This window comes from Bactrocera latifrons, unplaced genomic scaffold (genome assembly GCF_001853355.1).
Source record: "Bactrocera latifrons isolate USDA-ARS-PBARC rearing strain unplaced genomic scaffold, ASM185335v1 scaffold_239, whole genome shotgun sequence".
NCBI lineage: Eukaryota > Metazoa > Arthropoda > Insecta > Diptera > Tephritidae > Bactrocera > Bactrocera latifrons.
The window spans coordinates 309,300-331,255 of NW_017535952.1; positions in this window are offsets into that span (position 1 = coordinate 309,300).

The window sequence follows — 21,956 nt, forward strand, 5'->3', positions numbered from 1 at the left end:
GACTCAAGAAATACAAAAACAAACAAATATAAACAACTAACAAATATGCATGCGCATCTTCTGGTGCAAGCGTTCAGGGTTATGGGTACAACTCTACTATATGGGTACGTTTATGTACTTTTTATTTGGATTGCTTTTTGAAATTTCTGAAGGAATTTTGAAGTTCGTATATAGACTTTTGCAGCTGAAACATACATATCAAGGTTGAGTTGCAATCTAATTTTATCAAATACATATGTACATATGTATTTATGCACGTAATGTTTTTAGCAACAGTCAAATGTCTCGTATACCATTTTCCGCTAACAGAGATTAAAAAAAAAAATAATAATAATAATAATTAATTTTAGTTTAATAATTAAAAAAGACATACATATATGTATGTATGTATATCTAGTTAGTACAACTTTCAAAGTTACTTAAATCCTTGACTTCAGCGACTGGCTGTCAAGCTGGGGATCGTCCACCTCTGCGCTCAAATTTCTGTATTATTTTGATTTCTTGGTAATAGATTTCCGCTTTCCCAGATATTTTGTCAATCAGTAATGCTTTACAGATTTGGAATATCATAATAAATTCCAATATAATTAATAGTTTCGTCAGAATCGTGCCAAAATTAAAAAAAAACTAGTTTTGAGGTAAGCTAGTCTAGAAATAAAATAAAAATCAATTTGTTATGCATGTTTATAAAGGGTGATCCAAGTAGACTTAGGAAAGTAGTACTTTTACCAATAGCCATTTTTTAACCGATCTCCACAAGTCGTGTCAAGCTGTCCTGTTATATTTGTTCTATATTGTTTGACGTTTGATCTTGGAAAGACCTATATCAGAATAGCGATTATAAATTGTTCAACTTTATGCAAGAACTGAAGCCGGTCGACCTTCTCAAACGGCATCGCTTCACTCTATGAGCTCTTCAGCCTATTTCTGGCTCAATGGATATGTAAACAAGCCATATTCCCGCATTTGAGACGAAGAGCAATCTGAAGAGATTCAACAGCAGTCATTTCATCCAGAAATAACAACGGTATGGTCTAGTTTGTGGGCAGGTAGAATAAGCGGTCACAAATGGTATCGGCAAGAATGTAACCGTTAATGGCGACCGTAATCGTGCCATGATATCCGAATATTTGATGCCTGAAATGGAAGCTCATGATCTTGACGATATTTGGTTTAAACAAGACGGGGCCACATCGCATCAATGGATTTATTGAGAGAAAACTTCGATCAGAAGATAATTTCACACCGTTACACTTTCACCTTTCTTGGAGATATGTTAAGTCTATGCGGACAATTTCGCTTCGATTCAGACCCTGGAGCAAACGAAATGCTAGAACGAGTCATCGAAAATTGGACACAACGGTCCATCCGTCATCAGAGACGTCCCAAAACTAAAAAATTCTATTTGATTTTTGCCAATGATCATTCAAAAGCTTTCTTATTATTGCCACTGATATGAATACTAGCACTTTTCGAATGTCGAGAGTGACGAAACGAAGGAATAAGCGGCATAAATTCGATAAGATAAATATTATTTTGTCATTAAAGTCTTCTTCTATACTTTTCAAAATCTGAAAATTGAAAACACAAGAACATACGGCGATTTGCATTTCCATCTACAAAGTCAAGCTTTCGTTTCGCTGCATAAAAGTTTTTCGTTTTGTCATTTAAATTTTTTTTTATACAAAAGCAATTTTACCGTTAGTAATAAATCTTCAAGCTGTAAATTTACGGAACTACATATATACATATATAGTATTCTAAGTTGTGTAAATCTCACGGGCTTCACATTACGAATGACCAGCGTCAAAGAACATAGATCAAGTGATATCAGCACACTAACTGCACATACTATGTAACTGTAGACATGTGAGTACATTTACGTCCATTTGATACGGAAGACAATGTGATAACGCGTTAATGCGGCTCATCGTGAAGATTGGCTCCAGTTACAACAAAAGTTGCTTGACCAACCATACACGATTACCTGAGTCGATGAGTGGTCACCGCGAGGTCCGCTGGGCAGGCGCTCATGTCCGGTTGCCGACTGTCGCCCGCGACTGCTGTCCGGTGTCCCGTGAGCGATGTCAATGCTCATAATTCACAATTAACCCTTTATGCGCTTGACAAATGTGAGCTATGATTTGTTGCTATGCATTTGTCTGCAATTGCGGAGAAATATGGTAAATAATTAAAGTTAGAATTGTAAAGCCACTTTTGCATTTGCATTAGCAAGCGCTGCGGGGTGCCATAAATCACGAGACTGTATGTATGTGTGTGAAATGATAGAAATGATCAAATTTCATAATAAACTAATTTCCAGGCATTTTCGGCGCATAAATCAACACTTGTGAGGTGCTGAAAATCTGTGGGAAAAGCACGTCACGCCATCGACCATATTATAGAGACACTAGAAAACTAGTAACTACATGCAACGTACATACATACATAAATTTATTGAATGCAGCGCGGCAAATGGGTCACCGTTATAGTGAAATCGCAGACACAGTCTGCTGTGGAAAGTAAAACAAATATTTCGCCTAAACACGCTATGATGGTCAGTTTCACAGCTGTGTGCCTCGATTTGTGAGTGCAGTGAGAGCGTTAATGAACCTTTGTTGCATGCCCCGTTGTTGCACAATCTATAGTACATGCAATTGCATGCAACACGCTAACTAAGCAAATATTTTGCTGCAGAGAAAGTCACTTTGCAGTTAGTTACTAAGTAAACTGCACACTTAACCACTTAGCCGCTGCATAATGACTCTCGTTATACTGACATAGATTCATTGAAGGCGAGACGCTTAGATAGTTCACGCTACGTTATGGAATCTAACAGGCAACCAAGCGAGTGAAAATTGCATGGCAGCCAGTGTCAGATGATTCAACTAATTGAGCTCAATGGAATACAAATTAGGCGAACATTGTTCTAGTATTTTAATTATGCATCTAAAAGCCGCAACGAGTGCACTGAGAATTGTGGGTCAATTGCACTTAAGTGGGTATATTTTGCAAAAAAAAAAAAACAAAGCAAAAAAAAATTTTAAATAAAATATAAATATATTGTATGTATATATTGAGAGCAAAATGTCTGTACCAGTAACGAACTATAAAATTCTAAAAATCAGATTTTAGTATTTTTAAAACAACAGTCAATTAGAGAGTTGTCGAAATGAATGGGCGGTCGGAGGTACATACTAAACTTGTATTACAAACAAAAAAACATTACTTCCTTTCAAGGGTATACACTAACTATAGCGACCCTCCAACTTTTCGTTACCAGTTTTGTAGTACGATGAGTTCTTTGATTAAAAATAGACCTCAGCTTCTGCGATCACCTCTTCATTCGACGAAAATGTCTTCCCAACGAACATACTGTTGAGATCTGATAACAGGCAATAGTCTACTATCTCGAAAAACTTCACTTTACGGTTATCCGAAATTAGTTTAGACACTTTTTTGATGTTTTCGTCGCTAAGAAGCTCTTTGGAGCATTACTGCATTCATCGTCCTCGGTGCTCATTTCGCTTTGTTCAAACATAACAAGCCACTGTTCAAGTATTGATTTTTCTGGTGCAGAGTGCAAATAAGATTGATTAGTCCAAACATTGGCTTCTACAGTATTTAGGAAATACCTTTTTATCAACTTTTTAACTAACTAAACATTATATGGATTTAGTTCTAGCAGTGCCATCTATGTGTCAGGCCGGGATTTTTAAATTTACCTACTATGGTTTATTTTTTTTGTCACTTTTAGGAGGCACTTTTTATCCGAGGGACAGCCGGAAATGAGGTCGTAATGGATGATCTGTGAATATTTCCCTTTGAAAATTCTACAAAATCTTTGTAAAGTATTTTTTCCATTTGTATATAAAAACAATATTGAAAACGTGCTGATTTTTGGTCAAGTAACCACTTTTAACACCCCTTAATTGTTTTTAGACTGAAATCTTTAGAATAAAAACTTAATCAAATGCATTGTATTGATCTTCGAAAAATTAATTAGAGTACCGGACACAAAGTTATTGCTTTAAAGAACCGCAAAGTTATTCTTATACACTCGGTCGTCGTAAACTTCCAAATTTGGAAGTTTTTATTAATGTGTGACCTATAAATATACAATTTGTAATGATGTACAATACGATTGGTACGGTACTAGAGGCAATAAAGTGGAGAGAACCGAGTAAAACTCAAATCAGAACTTATTAACGTAGTCTCAGGTCTTTATAATTGTAAATATCATTTGCCAGCCGACTGGTTGATTTTGTCAAGGTTTAGAAATGTGAGATCCGTCAAGTAGCTGCAAATGAAGTAAGCTTGAGCGGCAGATATAAGCTATAGTGGGACGATTGTTCTGAGAACGAAAGGCGTTACTTTAGGTAATAATATATGTTAAAAAGTTTTTTTATCGACCAATATGTATGATAGCTATATCTTATAGTATCTGATATCGGTGGTTCCGACGATTTTACAGCTTTTTAAGAATAATAAAAAAAATTTCAGATCAACATCTCAAAACTTAAGGGACTGGTTCGCGGATATACGAACGGACACAGAGACAGATGGACATCACAAACTCGGTTCAGCTCGCCATGCTGATCACTAGTCCTTTAGCTTTTGAGATATTAATTAATAACTTTTCTTATGTCACAGTGGACTTAAAACCAGAATTTTGTTTTATCTTATACAATATTATATTCGAATAAAATTGCTTGAAATCCGCACAAAAAATCCATTATAGCATCGTTAAGAAGCCAATAATAGACGTATACCGGATTCTACTCGTTCATGCCTGTCATTAAATAACAATATTTTGGGAACTTTATCGCTGTTCATTTTCACTTTGTTGCGATTTGAAACGCCTTTTCACTGTCAAAGTGGTTTTCTTTTGTGTCCAATGTCTCGGAAAACAATGATTTCCCTGGACACGCTACGATATGCCTTTGTACCATTCATGTATGCACATACATATATCGTACTGATAGTGAATGCATAGTCAACCGAAATTGACTTTTGAAACGACTGGCATAACTTCAAGAAACAGACTGCCGTCTATTATGCAAAATGTTACCGTTACCCCGACTTAAACAAGAATTCTGTATTGATTACACGAGGAGGTCGTACGGTCGCTCGGTCATAATACAAACACTCGCTTAGTTCGGTTCATTAACAACACCAACGGTGACCTCCAACCAACGTTTGATTCGTTTAGCGCCGACGTACGCATTGTTTTTGAGGCATTTATTGCACAAAATTTTGAATTAGAAAGCTGAAGAAACAGAGAAAACCATTTATGGAAACTCGTTCAACATTTGTGCGTTGCATTTTTGACGAAACAAAGACTTGGCATTTCAATTGTTTGGAAAATTTAGGAAAACCGCCAGAAAAAGCGCTCCATTCAATAACGAAAACTTGATTTCTTCTCATCAACAGCAACAGAATGCAGAATATCGCACAATGCGATTATTTCTTTGAAAATTATAAAATTTTTAGATCATTACAAATGCAGTGGAGTGCGCAAAAGCGAATGTTAATGTAATGCCACGACTCACGACTTTCGAGGGCAGATCATAACGGCCTAGCTTAGTGCTATTGAATACGTTTGAGACTAAGGTGGGTTGGGCTGTGCGCGAGAACACACATGCGGCTAACATAATGATACGCGACGCATGCGCATATGTGTGTCTGTGAGTGTGCGTGCAAGCGATCTGTATCATCCCCTTCGCCACTACGCAAGCAAAGGTGTGTTCAAAGTTCCTGCTGCGCATGCGTAAGCAGATACGGGTAAACACCGAGTGATCACTGTCCGTACTTTTCTGTAATTGAATTATAGTATTTACCTACAACTTCGACTTACATTTGTTTAACGCTTTTTTACTAGGAAAACTCGCCGAATATTTAATATGCCTTGGCGGCTTTGTGTGTTTGCATTGTGCGCCGATCACTGTTGAATGCATGAAAACAAAAGAGCCGCAGGAACTGGTTTGGAAAAGTTCTCAAATGCAACCACATCATCACATCAACGCTCATATCATATCGAATATCATATTTTGTATTGGAGGTAGTGATAAGTTTACTGCCACAAAGGGTCGAGGGTGCTCGCATACACACACACATTCGATGCTGTCCATTTATACTAAGTCGGTAATGAAAATCATGCACACATATGTATGTATACATATATGCATTTGAAAATATATATTTTTTACTCATATTTAACTACACTAGTAGATGGAAAGTCGCTGCGGTGAACGCCAATTGGGTTGGGTTGTGGTTGCGTGCACTTCAATCAAAATTACGCTAAAGCCAGGTATGGCGAGCAAGAAGGGGGCTCCTTAGCGCAAATGCGTGCTAGTGTGTGGGATGTTAGCATATGTAGGTTGAAAAATTAGAGTCATATTTTAAAATTACGTTTGATTGACGACTGCACGACGGCAGTTAGCTAATACATACGTACATATGTAAAGAATATTATAATATACATATGTAAGTATGGTTCTTGGTGGCTTATGACATTTCGTGCTTATCAGAAATAACAACGTAAGTAGCATACTAATTTTTTAGAAACATATTTGATTCTTGCATTGAACTCACGTAAATTTAACATTTTTTAATATTCGATAAGGTTTACAATATTTCACAGTCATACATAAATTGTTATGCAAGTATTTAAATAAGCTTTTACAATTATATAATATAATAGAATGCATTACTCGAACATAACTCGCGGCATTTCAATCGAAGAAGGAACACAAAAATATATTTTTTCACGACTTCATGAATTGAAAATTTTTTCTGCAGACAAAGATTTCTCATCAACTGCCTTATCACACACATCATCAATACAATGACATTTGAGCATGAATATCAATTTATAAAGCAAATTGCAGAGTGAAGCTCGCTTGGGTGTGAAATATGTGTTTTACACGCTTTTGAGGTTATGTTAGAAGGAAAGGAATTCGAAAAATGTACATAAACTTATGAAAATGTTTGATCATAAACATTGATAAAGTTGAATAAGATGATACTACATAGAGAAAATGCTAACTACGGATTCCTTACAAGAACTTGATCTTCATCAGTCGCTTTGTATGGCAGCTATATGCTATAGTGACCCCATCCGAACGATTTCTTCGGATATTGCGCCATTGCCTTAGACAACAATCCATGAAAAATTTAGTGTGTGTATTTCGTCAAATATAAAAGCTTTCCATACAAGCAAAGAAGGACTGCAAAGCTCTATAACGATATCTCTCACAAACTGAGATAATAGTTCGCGTATATACGAACAGACGGAATACAGACATAGCTAAATCAATTCAGCTCGTTACGCCGATCACTTACTTGACGCTTCCTTCTGGGTACTTCAAACATGTTAGCATACTAAATGTAGCTTGTTCAGAGTATAAAAAATATTTAAAAAAAACTGTTTTTTAATGTAGAAATAGCCAATAGCTAGCAAAACTCTCTCTCACAAACTCTCCGTTCTCTTTCAAATATCATTGATAGAGGAAAACAGATTTGTTCGGATTTGTCTCATCTTAAAGGGTTAAATGGGTTTACGGGTTTCAAAAAATCGACATTTTGTATTCTTTTATCAAATTCTACAATCCCTCTAGAATATTGTTCTAAATTTTCAATTTGATCCGAGTAATAGTTTCGGAGATACTTGTGCTCTCGAGGCTAGCAAAGTGCGCCTTCTTTAAACGCGTTTTTTCCGAAGCTTTACTTTGTTAACAGTGAGTGTTTGTAAAAATAAAATATTCTAATAAAATATTTAATCTTTTATATTTTATTATCAAAAGAAAATCCGATCTTTTATACAGTAAAGGTTGAGCCAAACATGAGAGAGTTGTAATAATTTTGATTTCAATAGAGCACTGCCTGGTAAGTATCATACGCATATGTATGTAAGTCATAATTTTTCAGAATAATGCAACCATTCTCCTTACGTAGTATGTGGTACAAATAGCGGTTGCTCTTAATCTGAAAATCTATAATGATATACATAATTTCTGATATTTCTTTATCTATCTTTGCCAGATGTTTAACTAAGCTCTTGTACGTTTGTATGGTATCTATGTATCTTGAGGTAGAAATCAGAAAATAATAAATTTAGGATTATACACAATATTTAGTCGCCTTCGCTTGAGTCTCACAGATTTTTGCTTGAATTTTGACTTCACTGAGCGACGACTCAAGAGGTTAGTCTTTTTTAATCGCCTAGACTACAGCGATTTTTTAATCATGTCCCACATCTTGAGAACTCTTTTATAGAAATCTAAGCTAATAGAAAACTTAATTATTGGATTATAATTTTTAATTATTCTCCATTAAAACGCACTAATACCAAAAAAGTAAGAATATGACTAATTTGCTTTGAACGAAAGTTTCAGTGTTTCCAAAGATTTTCGCTATACTTTCTAGTTAATCACTTTGTATTTATACTTACATACTGGTATACAATAACCAAATAAGTTTGAATTCTTATCGAATTTCAATCCAGTGATTAATTTTGTCAACGCAATCTACAAAACGGAGGAGTTGTGGCACTGTAGGGAGGGTATCTTGCCACTACAAATATTGAAAACTATTTTCGGTAAATGATTATGCTTCAAAGGTCAACAAACGGCTTCTGCGTCTATAAGGCGGATGAGAGAATGATAGAATAGCATTGCCATGAGTACCTAAATAAACTATAAACACACAATATACTACACTGCTTTCCATTTGCATGTGTTTGTATGTAAATAACTGTTCGCTGGCGATCCGCTTTTAGAAAGGACCGTTCTACACAATAGACATACATAAATATCTGTTATGTAACTCTCTCCAAGTAGATTGAATGAAAAAAAAAATGGTTTTTCCATCATTCTCAACAGTCAAATGTCAAAACATTACTTTTATTGCGGTGTGTTTTTCGTGTTAAGAGTAAGTGGTCAAACTAGATCTGCGGACTTATCAATTGTCGATCAAATCTTGTATAATTTAAGGGTTTATTACAAGAAAAGTGTACCCTCATACATACAAGTACACTTGAGGAATGAGAATCCTATTACTTTTTATGGCTTTTTCACATAAAAAAGTACAATAGACGCCAGCTTGACTGCTTTCACATTGATTTCTTAGAAACGCACAAGGCATCTGCTGAAATGTTAACACTCTCCATGCGTTTATGTGCTTTCCTCATTCCTTTTCACGAACTTATGGGAGTTTCGATGTTGTTGTAGATCACATAATGGAAAAGTTACATCTGTGACCTGATTAGTTGTTTGACATCGCCCAGCTGACCATGCCGCATGTGGCAGCGTGTTTGCGCGAAACTTCTGCCTTTTTACGCGTGAACATATGTAGTTACGAGTTTCAACCCAATGAATCCATATAAAATATTGTCTCGCTATAATATGGCATACTAAAGTATCAACCATGTATTGTAGCAAAGTTCAGCGTAATTTTATTAAATTTCTATTTACATTTGTTGTAGTCGAAGTATCGCATTACCACCACAGTTGCGCGCTTGGCAGCAGACACTCCTTCCGTGGCCACGCCGGCTGTTGGCACTCAACCAGATGCGGGTGAACTGTGTAGCATAAGTCAAGCATTTTCTAGTCACTGCTTGCTGTGGCCGAAGTCGGACAAATGGTTCGGTTCATCTAGACAGTTTCGATTTACTTTCCAAATCGCTATCTCTTTTCACTTTTCGTCACTTTTTTTGCTTTCGTTACAATTTTTCTTTGATCAATATGGGTATTATATATCGACATACGCGGCGTGCGGCCAGCGTCCAGCGACTCAGTTACACTTTGCAATAATGTAATATAATCGCACATGCGCATACACATACAGGGTGGTCCACATACCCCCAGGTATCCACCGTCTTTTAAACTCTATTAGAATTAGACAATTTTTCCTGAAAAAACTCTAAAGCAATAAAAATTTGATCTTGAATGACGTTTCAGTATCTTGACATGCGATTAAACATACGATCGTTTGGAGCATTATGTTATGCTAAGATTTATACAAACTTCTCAAGTAAATAAAATCGAATTATGGAATAGAAAGCAAAATAATAACTTTATTTGTTGTGGTAGCATTTTCTCCATTAGCGGTCTTGATATTCTAAAAAATACTGCTTAGATCATTTTAATCCTCTATATTCCTATCCCTCATTATTCCCGTCCTGCTATATAGTGCAGAGGCATGGACGATGACAATGTCTGTTGAGTCGCATTATGAGTTTTCGAGAGAAAGGTTCTGCGGAAGATTTATGGTCCTTTCCGCATCCGTTGGAACGATGAGCTGTAAGAGATATACCGCGACATTAACATAGTTCAGCGAATTAAGAGACAGCGGCTGTGCTGGCTAGGTCATGTCGTCCGAATGGATGAAAATGCTCCAGCTCTAAGGGCATTCGACGCAGTACCCGCCTGGGGAAGTAAGGGAAGAGCAAGACCTTCACTCCGTTGGAAAAACCAAGTGAAAAAGGGCAGGGCTATACTTGGAATCTCTAATCGGCGCTAAACAACGAAAAGGAAGAACGACTGATGGTCGAAGACTATAGTTTTCCACATTGATAATTACTATAACGTTCTTTTATACCGTAAATAGGTTGAAGTTTGATATGAAGTTGATTCGGTAGCCACGTTCGTCTGAAAAGAATTTCACACACGTCTTTTACTCTACTAGAAGCGGCTTATTTGTCGAAATCGGTATTGGTTCACTATAGCATGTAGCTGTCATACAAACTGAACCAGCGGAATCAAATACTTGTTTGGAAAACTTGTTCATTGACAAGATATCTTCCAAAAAATTTGGCATGGGTTATTATCCGAAACTACGACGTCATCTCCGAAGAAATTGTTTGGATCGAGTCACTGTAGCACATAGCTGTCATACAAATTGACTGATGAAAGTCAAGTATTTGTATTTGAAACTTTTTCATTGGACGAGATATCCTTATCAAAATTGCCGTGCTGAAGAAATTGTTCAGATCGAATTACTATAGCATATAGTTACCATACAAACTGGCCAGTCAAAATACAGATTTTTTTTAAGGAAAACAAAATTTGTGAAGGGATTTACAGTTTCGGTGCAACGGAAGTTAACGTCTTTTCTAGTTTTACATTTTTAAAATGCTAGCTAGCTATAACACTTATTGTCTTGCACTTTCGTACTCACACCAAAAGCGTTTTTGGCTCACCCTGTCCACAAACTGTGTGGAATGCCGCTTAATCGATTTCAGCTGGTTAAATTTGTAGAGAACGCTAAGTGTGTGTAACCAATGTGTGCTTTGTTGTTTGTGTGCACACTGACCGCCAACACACGGGTCACTCATTTGCCGGCTTGACTTTCATTTTCACCTTTCGCTCAAAACCATAATTATTTTGATTTATTTATGCACTTTTAACGCAAACTGGCATATAGTAGCATGAAAGACACTCAACTGTGTATATCACATTATACTTTTATATGTATGTACATATGTGGCTCGTTGCTGTTATATGTACATATTTATGTGTGTAATTCGCCATCAAACTATTTCTACTATTTTCAGCTGCGGCCGTTGCTGGTGCAATATGAACCTTACGTCGCGGACAGCTGAAAGTCAATTAGTCAGTTTTTTTTTTATTATTATTATTTTTTTTTTTTTGGAGTTTTTAAATATTTCGTTTATGCTCTTTTTAATGATTTCGAATCGTTTGCGGCTGTCGGTGGCGCACCTTTCCACTCGCTGCACCAAATCGTCCCTCGTCGTGTTGATTGCTGTTTTCAGCTGTTTTGTTTTAGTTTTTAGTGCGGCGGCTGACATCATCGCGCGATCCGCTACAGTTGACTTTATTGTTGGTGCGCCGCTGCCTAAACAAACAGACATACTAGAAAAGGCGCATATCCAAATACAAACAAAATACGAACGAAATATGTATGCAACTCTATGCAATATGGCTTTATATGGGGCTGAGGCTGGGGCTGAGGCTGAGGCTGCTGCACTGCTTCATTTTCCACACATTCGCCGGCATATGGTGTAGATCACGCCTTTAACTTTGTTCATTTTCCGTTCGTATGTAAATAAATAAATTGAAATGCATGCAACCTCATATATGTGTCTAGTATGTATGTATATATGTGTGAGTGTATATTGTATGCAAACACTTATCGTTTAATGTAGCATCCGCCGTTTGTTTTCCTAACAGTTTCCTACAGCATTTCCCTTGCAACAAAATGCATGCACGTATGTATGTATATATGTATGTGTGTATGTTTGTAGGTATGTGCATGTGATTATAGATATATTAAGTGCTATATGCGCTTATAGTATGTGCAAACAGATGTGCTTATTTACACTGAGCACCCACAAAAATGCATATACATACATACAAATGCGACCATGTGTGTACATACATATGTACGTAAATGGGCAAACACCTAATCTGCTGACATACTTACATATCTATGGATACACCCATATATGTACATTGCTTTTACAAAAGCACACATGCACATCCAACCACTCTGGTAAGCACCCGATTATAAGTACATACATATGTATGAAGCACCCCATTACGGCCGCTTTTCTGCTATCTCTGCACGATTTTAAAAGCCGAATTGTGCGCGCTTAAATGACTACGCAATAGATGCGCCCTTTCCCAGTATCCCCAAGTGCTTTTATGGCACACTGTTGCCTGCATTGTGCTATGTCTTCCTTCTATGGGGCGGTGAAATGATAAATAGACATCTTCTTGAGTGTACATACAAATTCATTTACTAGAAAATACAATTAAATCTGATTTGTAGCGTTAGTCTGTTTCCTTTTCTGGTCGACGTATCTAATTTTAGGTTTCATCTGAATTTCTAGCCCCCTTTTTTGTGATTGTGGTTTACGTTAATGTGACGTGACTCTGGTGGGGACTTACATATGTTATTAGGAACAGACTAGATACTAGCTATGGAAGGGGGTGATAGTTTTATGCACAACGGTTTAGAGTAGCTTGAAGAAGTACTTGCGACATATTATTTAATAACACTATAGCAGTATTCAGACCGAACACGTTAATCTGGTAATTTATTAGTTAATACTTCGTTAATACACTGAACAATGAAACATACTTGTACACTTTGTTTCATTGCTAAGTGTAAAGACATTATATTTCGAAAAATGCACAAATCATACTTAACTATAAGGGAAAAAGAGCTGTAGACGGTTTGAATAGTGAGGATTTGACCAATCGCGCCATTGCTCGGTATTTAAGAAGGTCAGTTACAGTAGTGTGTTATTACCTGAATAACAAGGAAAATTTAGCCAGAAAACTTACTTTGGTCRAAAAAAAAATATTAAAAGGCGACAGAAAAGAGAMATTTTTCGAYAGTTATCAAATAAAACGACGTCAATAAGGAAAGTGAAAAGAGAGTACAAAATTTCTGCATCTGTTTCACCAATTTGGCATGCGGTGAAATGAAATGCTAACATTGTTGCAGAAAGCGCCTTTCTTGAAACCACAGCTAGTCTCTCGTCTCAGTTTTACCCAAATCACATGAATAAAGACTCAGATGAGGTTTAGAAAAATAAAATTTTGAATAATACGGTTGCGGTAAAGTAGACAATCGGCTTACAAAAAAAAATTTGCGATTAGTCCTAGGCGATTTTTTCCGATGAGAAAAAGTTCTAACTTGGTAATCCAGACAAGTTTTTGAAATATTGGAGAGATTTACACAAAAGACCCCGATATTGTTCAAAGCGCATTCCCTTCTTGCTGAATGCATTCTTCCAAGTACTAGGAAGTATTAGAAGCAAATCTGCTACCCTATATTTGCAGTTATCCGCAAAACTATTTCTCTTTTCACCAAGCCAACCCCAGAATCCATACGAGCAGGTCAACGAAAACGTGACTTCAATCTGAAATTATCGATCTTTTGGAATGGCGACTTGGTTGTTCTGATGCAATTCCTTTTGAGAACGTCTGGGGATGGCTGGTAAGAAAGGCTTACGAGGCTACTATCGTCAATTTCATAAGATTTCTGAGCTGAAAACAGCTATTTTGGATACATAGGCTTCATTACACCAACGCAATGCCAAATCAAACATTCGCACATATCAATAATAATGGAATAATAAATTATTTGGAGCATTGCGCTACTACCTACAATAGTATGAAAATAACCGTTAGAAAAAAATTGTTTTATAGAATTGTTAGAGTTACCATAGAAATTTAAAATAACATGACTCGCTTTTGGAAAGGGAACACAGTTTTGCAGTATTTCATAAAAATATAATGTCTTTATAGAAATTCCAAACAGCTGATACATGTTTATTAAATACTTACTTTTGAAAAATTTGTCTAAAATGGTTTGAACTTGAACTTTTTAAGCAGTTGATTTGATGTTACGAAAAAATTATCAAACTTGGCTGGTTGGTACTTGGTGACTCGATAGAACAGTAGTCTGTTAATTATACAAAAGTAAAATTCACGCAAAAAACTAACGAAGAGACCAGAATCAGAAAAGCGAAGAAAGATACGACTGTTTCAGCCTGGTTTACTCAGCAGAACCGCCAGATCGAAGTTTCTGAGCAAATTAGTCAGCGGAAATTCCGAGAAGATGGTTACGCCAACCACTACAACATTAAAAATACTAAAGGCAGAGAAAGTTTGTTAAAATTGTCATGAGATGCTTCAATATATCGTCACCTGAAATGCAAAATAACGTAACGACATTTTCGGAAATTTACAGTGGCATGAATGAAACACGAAATAAAATGGAACATGAGTAAAAATATTTTAATATTAGTTAAACTGGTTTATATCTGAGGATAGAACCTGAAAATGTTGGACGTATGTAATATTATGTATGTAATTTGAGTAGTGAATCGTAATCAATAAGACCCACAATTTCGAATTTTTTGATGATACGCTATTTTGCATTTCAGGTGACGATATGTAGGTGTATCAAAAACATTCGGAGAAAATGAAATGTTTTAATTTGCAGTTGCTTTAGCTACAGTGGCTTATCATATCTGGTAGTGGTCAAAATTCAGGTCCGGCAGCTGAAAAAATTGTCTTATAAGATATCCTTATATAGCAACAGAACAACGATCCCAAACACGAAGAATATTTCCATCAAAAATCGATAGACTTCCTACCGTGACTTGCCCAAGCCCTGACTTAAATACTATTATGTTTATGGTAACAACTGGCAATATGACAAGATCGACCGATCTTCTTGTCGTTCTTCAGGGATGACCTTCAGCTCCTTCAGCGAATTTTGTTTTATCTCTTCGATTGACTGATTGTTGACTTGTTTGCATGTCAAACTCATAAACCCATGTCTCATCCATGAATGTGAGATCAGAACTCGCACGATCAAGCATGTTCAAAGAGGTCTGTTTAGGGAACTTTTTTAGAAAAACAAATCAGCTTTATTGGGACAAGTCGAGCAAGAACGCGTTTCATGTCCAAAATATCCACCAAAATCATTCGAACAGATTGGCGAGAGATATTGAGCTCCGATTGCCATCTCTCTAACATCCTTCACTTTTTTGGTATTTTCATCAGTTGAAAAGGTCAAAGGTCGTTCAGAGCGAGGCATGTCTTCAACGATTTCTCGACAGTCTTTGAAGTCTTTTTCCACATTCGCAATGATTCTGCACACGAAATTTGCTTAGAAATACAAAATGTGAAACAAATTCTTTGTTCAATATTTTTCCCCTTTGTAAAAATCGCAACGCACTACTGACCGACATAGTAGTTGTTAGGGTAACCCGGTAGGGCAATAAGCCGTGCATAGACCAGTTCGGTCCTTTGCGATACCAGATGGAGTTCATTTGCTAATTCCAAGAGGAGTAGTCATCGTTTAGAATGCTCGCGCTTGACGCGAATTTTAACACACTCTGCGGCCTCATTGTCGATACCTCCTCCAGTGTATCATACTGTGGGGACTCCAGATGCTTACAGCATGTACCGACTTAACCAGCTGCTGTAAACAAACAAATAATTTTTTTTTAATATCACTTAGACTGAGAATTTAATTATATTTTCCAGTTGCTTTTTTGTCGCAATGTATTGCATAACCCTTATCAGCAACGAAAGTACAAGTTATTTATTTTTTTTTATTGCACAAATAATTTTAAAAGTTAATAAAATATTACTACACACTCGAATAACACTAATAACAGCCGGTCAATGTCATATATCATGTGTTTATGCATACATACATTCATACATACATACATACATGTATACGGCTTTATGTGCAAGCAAGCGTTTACGCGTACCATATATTAAAAGTATTTATCTACTTTACCCATATTTGAACAATAAAAATTAAATATTGCTATTTTGTATGTTTTTTGATCAATTAGCTTGCCATATGGCACCACAACAAAGAATAACCAACAACACACATACTCATGCACATAAATGCATGCTTACAAGCCTACGAACACCGTTGTATTGCAGTGGTACGAGCCCCCGGTTACATTGCTCAGCCAGAAGGTAGCGGCGGAAGACGAGGCGCCGCTGTCGGCAAACTGGCATTACGCGAGCGACACTGGAGGCGCAGCGCGCACTTTGTGCCGTCAGCAGCGTGAATCATTAGTGAAAATATTTCAATTAAAGCGAAATGCTTCCGAAATGTAAATAAATAAAATAATTACAGCACATAAACACGCCGCGAACAACACGTGAGGTCTGATAAGAGCACCCAACTACAACAACAATAAAGGCGATAAATGTTTATAAACAGAAGCGCTCACGCGTAGATAGCAACAAGCCAGATGGGCGAACAAACACATTTTTTACAATGCTTTGTCTGCATATGAGTGTATGTGTGACAGGCCGAAGACGGCCTAATTTGCAGTGGATGCGTTAATTTGAGTATTTAACCATATCGCACGCGGACGCAGAATAATCATTAGCCGAGCGAGATGCGCCCTGAGCACTGTGCCTCAACGAAGATAAATAGGTGAACTGACATTTACAAATATACACATATACAATATGTTTACGCTCACCGCAGATGTTTAGATTGCGTTTTGAGACCACTTCGTTTTTGGTGCGAATACGAAAACCGACACCTCTGTGAAGGTCGTTGCACATATCGCCTTTGTGATAAAAATCAACTGAGTTTACTTTTTATGCTTATTTGTGATAGATTAATGAATAGATACCGTTTTTTACCGATATATGGCAAAGTTCTCTACGCGAATTCTGCTAGGAATGAAAGCTTTAGTGGTTATATTTAAGAGATTATATCCACTTGCAAGTTGGACAAAACGTATTTTTTGTAATTTTTTTTTTGTAGCTTATTTAATAAAAAAAATTAATAATACAGTTGAACTTGCCAAACTCGAATCTTCATAATCCACAGAAAACTTCGAGTTAGAGGGGTTACATGGGTCTACGGGTTTAGAAAAATTGAATTTTTTTTTATTGTCTTATTAAATTCTACAACACCCTTTTGAATATTGTCCTAAATTTTCAAGTTGATCCGAGTAATAATTTCGGAGATACAGCCTTGTGTGATCGAGGCTAGCTAGGCTAAGTGCACCGTCCTCTGTTTTTGTCTCGAGAACTACTCAACGGGCGCATCTTTATCCGAGGGGTCAGCGGAAATGGTCTCACAATGGCCGAGTTTAAAATATTTGTTTCCAAAAATTACAGTTTTTTTTTGGTAATGGTGTATGTTTGAAACAATTAAAAAGTCTAATAGAATATTGCATTTTTTATATGAGAAAAAGTGGTTGACCCCCTTTCCCCTTGAAGCCATGGAAGTGCGTTCCTGTACCTACCTAAGTTAGTTACATTTAAGTGAATAGTCAACTATTGTCATTGGTCATCAAATATTCTGTACCTAATGACCACGCCCACTTTTTTACATTTTTTGCCCTCAGGTGTGCTTTACTATTGCGATCCCCTGTGCCAAATTACAGTGCTCTATCTTAATTTAGAGCTTAGTTAGGGCACTTTATAGGTTTTCGTTTAATGGTCTTTTGTGGGCGTGGCAGTGGTCCGAATATGCTCATCTCCGAACTTATAATTCGTTTTGCCATAGAACGCGTATACGAAGTTTCATCAAGATATTTATATTTTTATTTAAGTACAGCTGGACGGACGGACAGACAGTCACTCGGATTTCAACTCGACTCGTCAACCTGATCATTTTACGTGATCTTTATGGCCCACAGCGCATCGTAAGAGATTGTCGAGCTACTAGCTCTGAGCAAGGCAACTTTCATCGCAATTGTAAGTGTTCTAACTGGACACTGTCCACGTGGTGTGACTTTTCAAATATTTTGTCGGTCACAAAGTGGAATCATTTTGTCACTTACTCTATTGAACGACTTTTGCCAGACTGAGAGGCTGAGGCTCGGTAGGCACATCTTTGGCGAATCGAATGCAGTGGCTGCGGTTGATATTAACTGCCTTAATAAATTAATGGTAAAAGTGAGGTTTATGGGTAACACAAGGGACGAATATATTCATCCATCGATTTTAGATTGATCAACCCACCGGCCTAACCTAATCTGCCTAATGCTTTAATCTAGACATCCAACGCTCTTGGCTCTATCTAATTATTCATTTAAGAGTTTTTCGAAATTGACTTAGTATTCCCCCTCACCGATTAGCCCTTAAATTGGCCTCAATTTAGAAGAAATATAAATACGATATGATTCCTTATATACCTTATTTTTTGAATAATGCATCAATAAAATAAGTATTAATCGGAAATATTTCCCACAAACGTCATTTCACATGCAAATAATTAGTTTTCACTTCAGGCTCCCTTTCATTTGTATTCATGTTAATTTGTATGATTTCACAATTCACACTTTTCCGCCATTTAACGCACGAACAATAGAATTTCACTTCCAATTGCTTTGGAATAAAGGCTTTTATTGTGGGTTTCGGCTGCAAATGGCTCGCTTCATGTCAACGATAGTTCGCTGCGTAATGACATTTAATCGTCAAATGTGCGGCGGGTGTCAATTTCCCCTGGTACATGTTTGTGTAATTACCAGCTAAATGGAAATGCAGGCGGATATGGTACATAAAATATACATATGAACATACGTAGGTGTGTTTATGTGGGAGCACACGAAATGCAATATCCACGAAATTCACGTCGAAATCACCAAAAGCGAAAAGATCGCCGATTGCCGATCAACGATCAACGATCGGCACGCACAGTGACGGCAACTGCAACGGACGCTTCAAGAGAGAAATTTTTTACGCTTTGCGCTCGTAAAAATTTGTTTGCAGCTTCAACCAGCCAGCCAGCCATCCATGCATTGCAGTCAATTGAACGTGGAAATCGCCTTAATGGGTGATGATTACTCAATGTCCCAACGCTGGATCAGTGGTGCATACTTGAGCGCAAACATACTAACAAACAGTATTTATATCCATATAGTACATAAAGTAACTGACACAAGAATGCTTTATGGGTATGGGGTATGTATACCACACAGTATATATGTGTATGTATGTGCAGACAATATTTTTCGTAAGCGCTTGCAATTGACGTATTTTCGTTCGAATGCGTTTTTGATGAACGCATATGGGCGCATTGACAGACACTCAGACAGACCGCGCACCACCACTTCAGAATGGAAAACCATTAAGTGCACTTACTTCACTTACTTGATTACTCGCCCATCATAAAAGCGTATGCGTATTTGAACATAAATACATTGGAGAATATCAACATAATGATCACTGCAGTTAAATTAATCGATATTTTGATGTGAGAGATTGCAAATAAATGAAGAAATTAGTGTCTATTCAAAAAAGAAAGTAAAGTAGGTAAATGAGTGGCACACAGTTAGTTCCCCTAAGTAGTACTTAAGTGCAAATGTGACGAAGCGAAGAAATAGTAAGAGCTTATAAGTGTTTCTTTGAATGATTTTTTCAATAAATTTTAAAAATATAGCGAAATGTTGCACAAAATATGGTAAAATAATTTTCCACAGGGTCTGTCCTGAAAGTAATAAGACTGAGTCGATTTAAAAAAATGTACTGAACCGAAGTACCTCGAAATGGCTATTCTGTGTCGATGTAGCGCTGTAGGCGTCACGGAAGGCATTCTTTGGAATAGCTTTGATAACCGAAGTGCAAGCTGCTTGGACCCGATTGACCCTTCGTTTAAGTCTCTCGAGAACTTCCACGTAAAACTTGGCGCTGATGGTTTGTCCAGGAGAAACTAATTCATGGTGGACAATGGCTTTGATGTCACAAAAGACAAGAAACATCGTTTTTACTTTGGACTTGCTCATTCATCAGCGATTACAAAAAGGCCTGGTGCCAACGAAACAAACCACTTCTTGCTAAAACAGCATCTGTGTAAGCCTGCTTGATCATATCAAACGTCTCTGTCACAGATTTACCGAGTTTCACACAGAATTTAATCGTGTACCTCTGCTCTGACATACGATTTCGCGGCGAAAGAAAATCAGTCCTATTACTTTCCCTGTATATCTCATATAGTGTATGTGGTAAGTATGAATTCTGTCTATAGTTGTGTCACTCGAAACTCAAGTTACGCTACAACATTACTTTCGATGCTGAATCGTATGACCCAATTTCTGTTAGTTCTTGTAACTTTGTGTCGAAGCATTAAATTTTGTGTGATTCAAGAAGATGTACATATTTTTTTCGAATAGCCTTTTTTTTGACAGACCGTTTACAAATCGTTCAACTTGATAACGAAAATTCTCGTTTTCTACATAATTTTTTTCGCGCGCTTCGCTGATCTTATAGTCAACATAATCAGCCTACTGTGCATACTATTCGCAACCCATCCATTACCCACCCTGACACCCAGCATTCATCATTGGATAATATTCGACCAAAAAGACCACGGCCAGCACGCAGTGAAGAAAGTATGGCAATCTTAGCTGAGAATTTACACGAAACCCGTGGAGAGTCGATTCGGACACATGGAACGACTTGACGCATTTTACGTGGAGATCTTAAATTGAAAGAGTATAAAATGCAGGAACTAATTGTTTTCGACCTTCCCAAGCGACATAACTTCGCCCAATGGGCTCTTGAAAAGAAGATCCGACGCCGAATTTTATTCAGCGCTGAGGCCTATTTCTGGCACAATGCGTATGTAAACAAGCAAAACTTTTTCTTGTAGGAATGCTTGTATGTAAAGCACAAAGTCTGTGCGAAAAATTCCCGCTTCGATTCATACCATGGAACAAAACATCACGCGTGTTATTCGCCAGTTAACAGTCGAAATGCTCAAATGAGTAATCGAAAATTAGAAGCAACGGATGGACGATCTGAGACATAGCCGCGACCAACATTTGAAAGAGATAATCTTTGAAAAATAAATGCCAAAGAATGTTCTTTCGAATGATAATAAACATTCCCCGTTAAATTTGAAATTTCTGTATTTTTTTTCATTAAAAAAGTAGGGAAAAAGTAGTCGAAATTGCTCACCCTTTATATACACGTGGTACCATTAAGGAATAAGATAAGATTAAAATATACAAAAATTATTAGTTTTTAATATATTTCTTTATTTAAACTTCATGCAATTGAAATAACTTAATTCGAAGCTACAAAATTAATATTTTTTACCTAAGTTTTTCGTATTTGATATGCCACTTCAGTAATGCAAATAAATAACTGTAACTGAATTAAGATTACAAATTTAATAAAAAATAATCATTCTTTATTATATTTTTGAGTTCGACCCTCATGATTGCATAGTAAAAATTTAAATGCATTAAACTCGATGGAAAATTAATTCAAATAAAAATGTATATGTGTGTATGTGTGCTGAAGGATTCGAAAAATATGGCAAAACAATCGTAATGTTATACATACTACAAATATAATACACGTGAGTATATAATAATATGTCTACTAAAAATAAGAATTACAGTCTGTTTTCGATTTTATGCTAACTAAATAACTAATTCGTCCGCCAATACAACAAATTCATGTGTATACCAA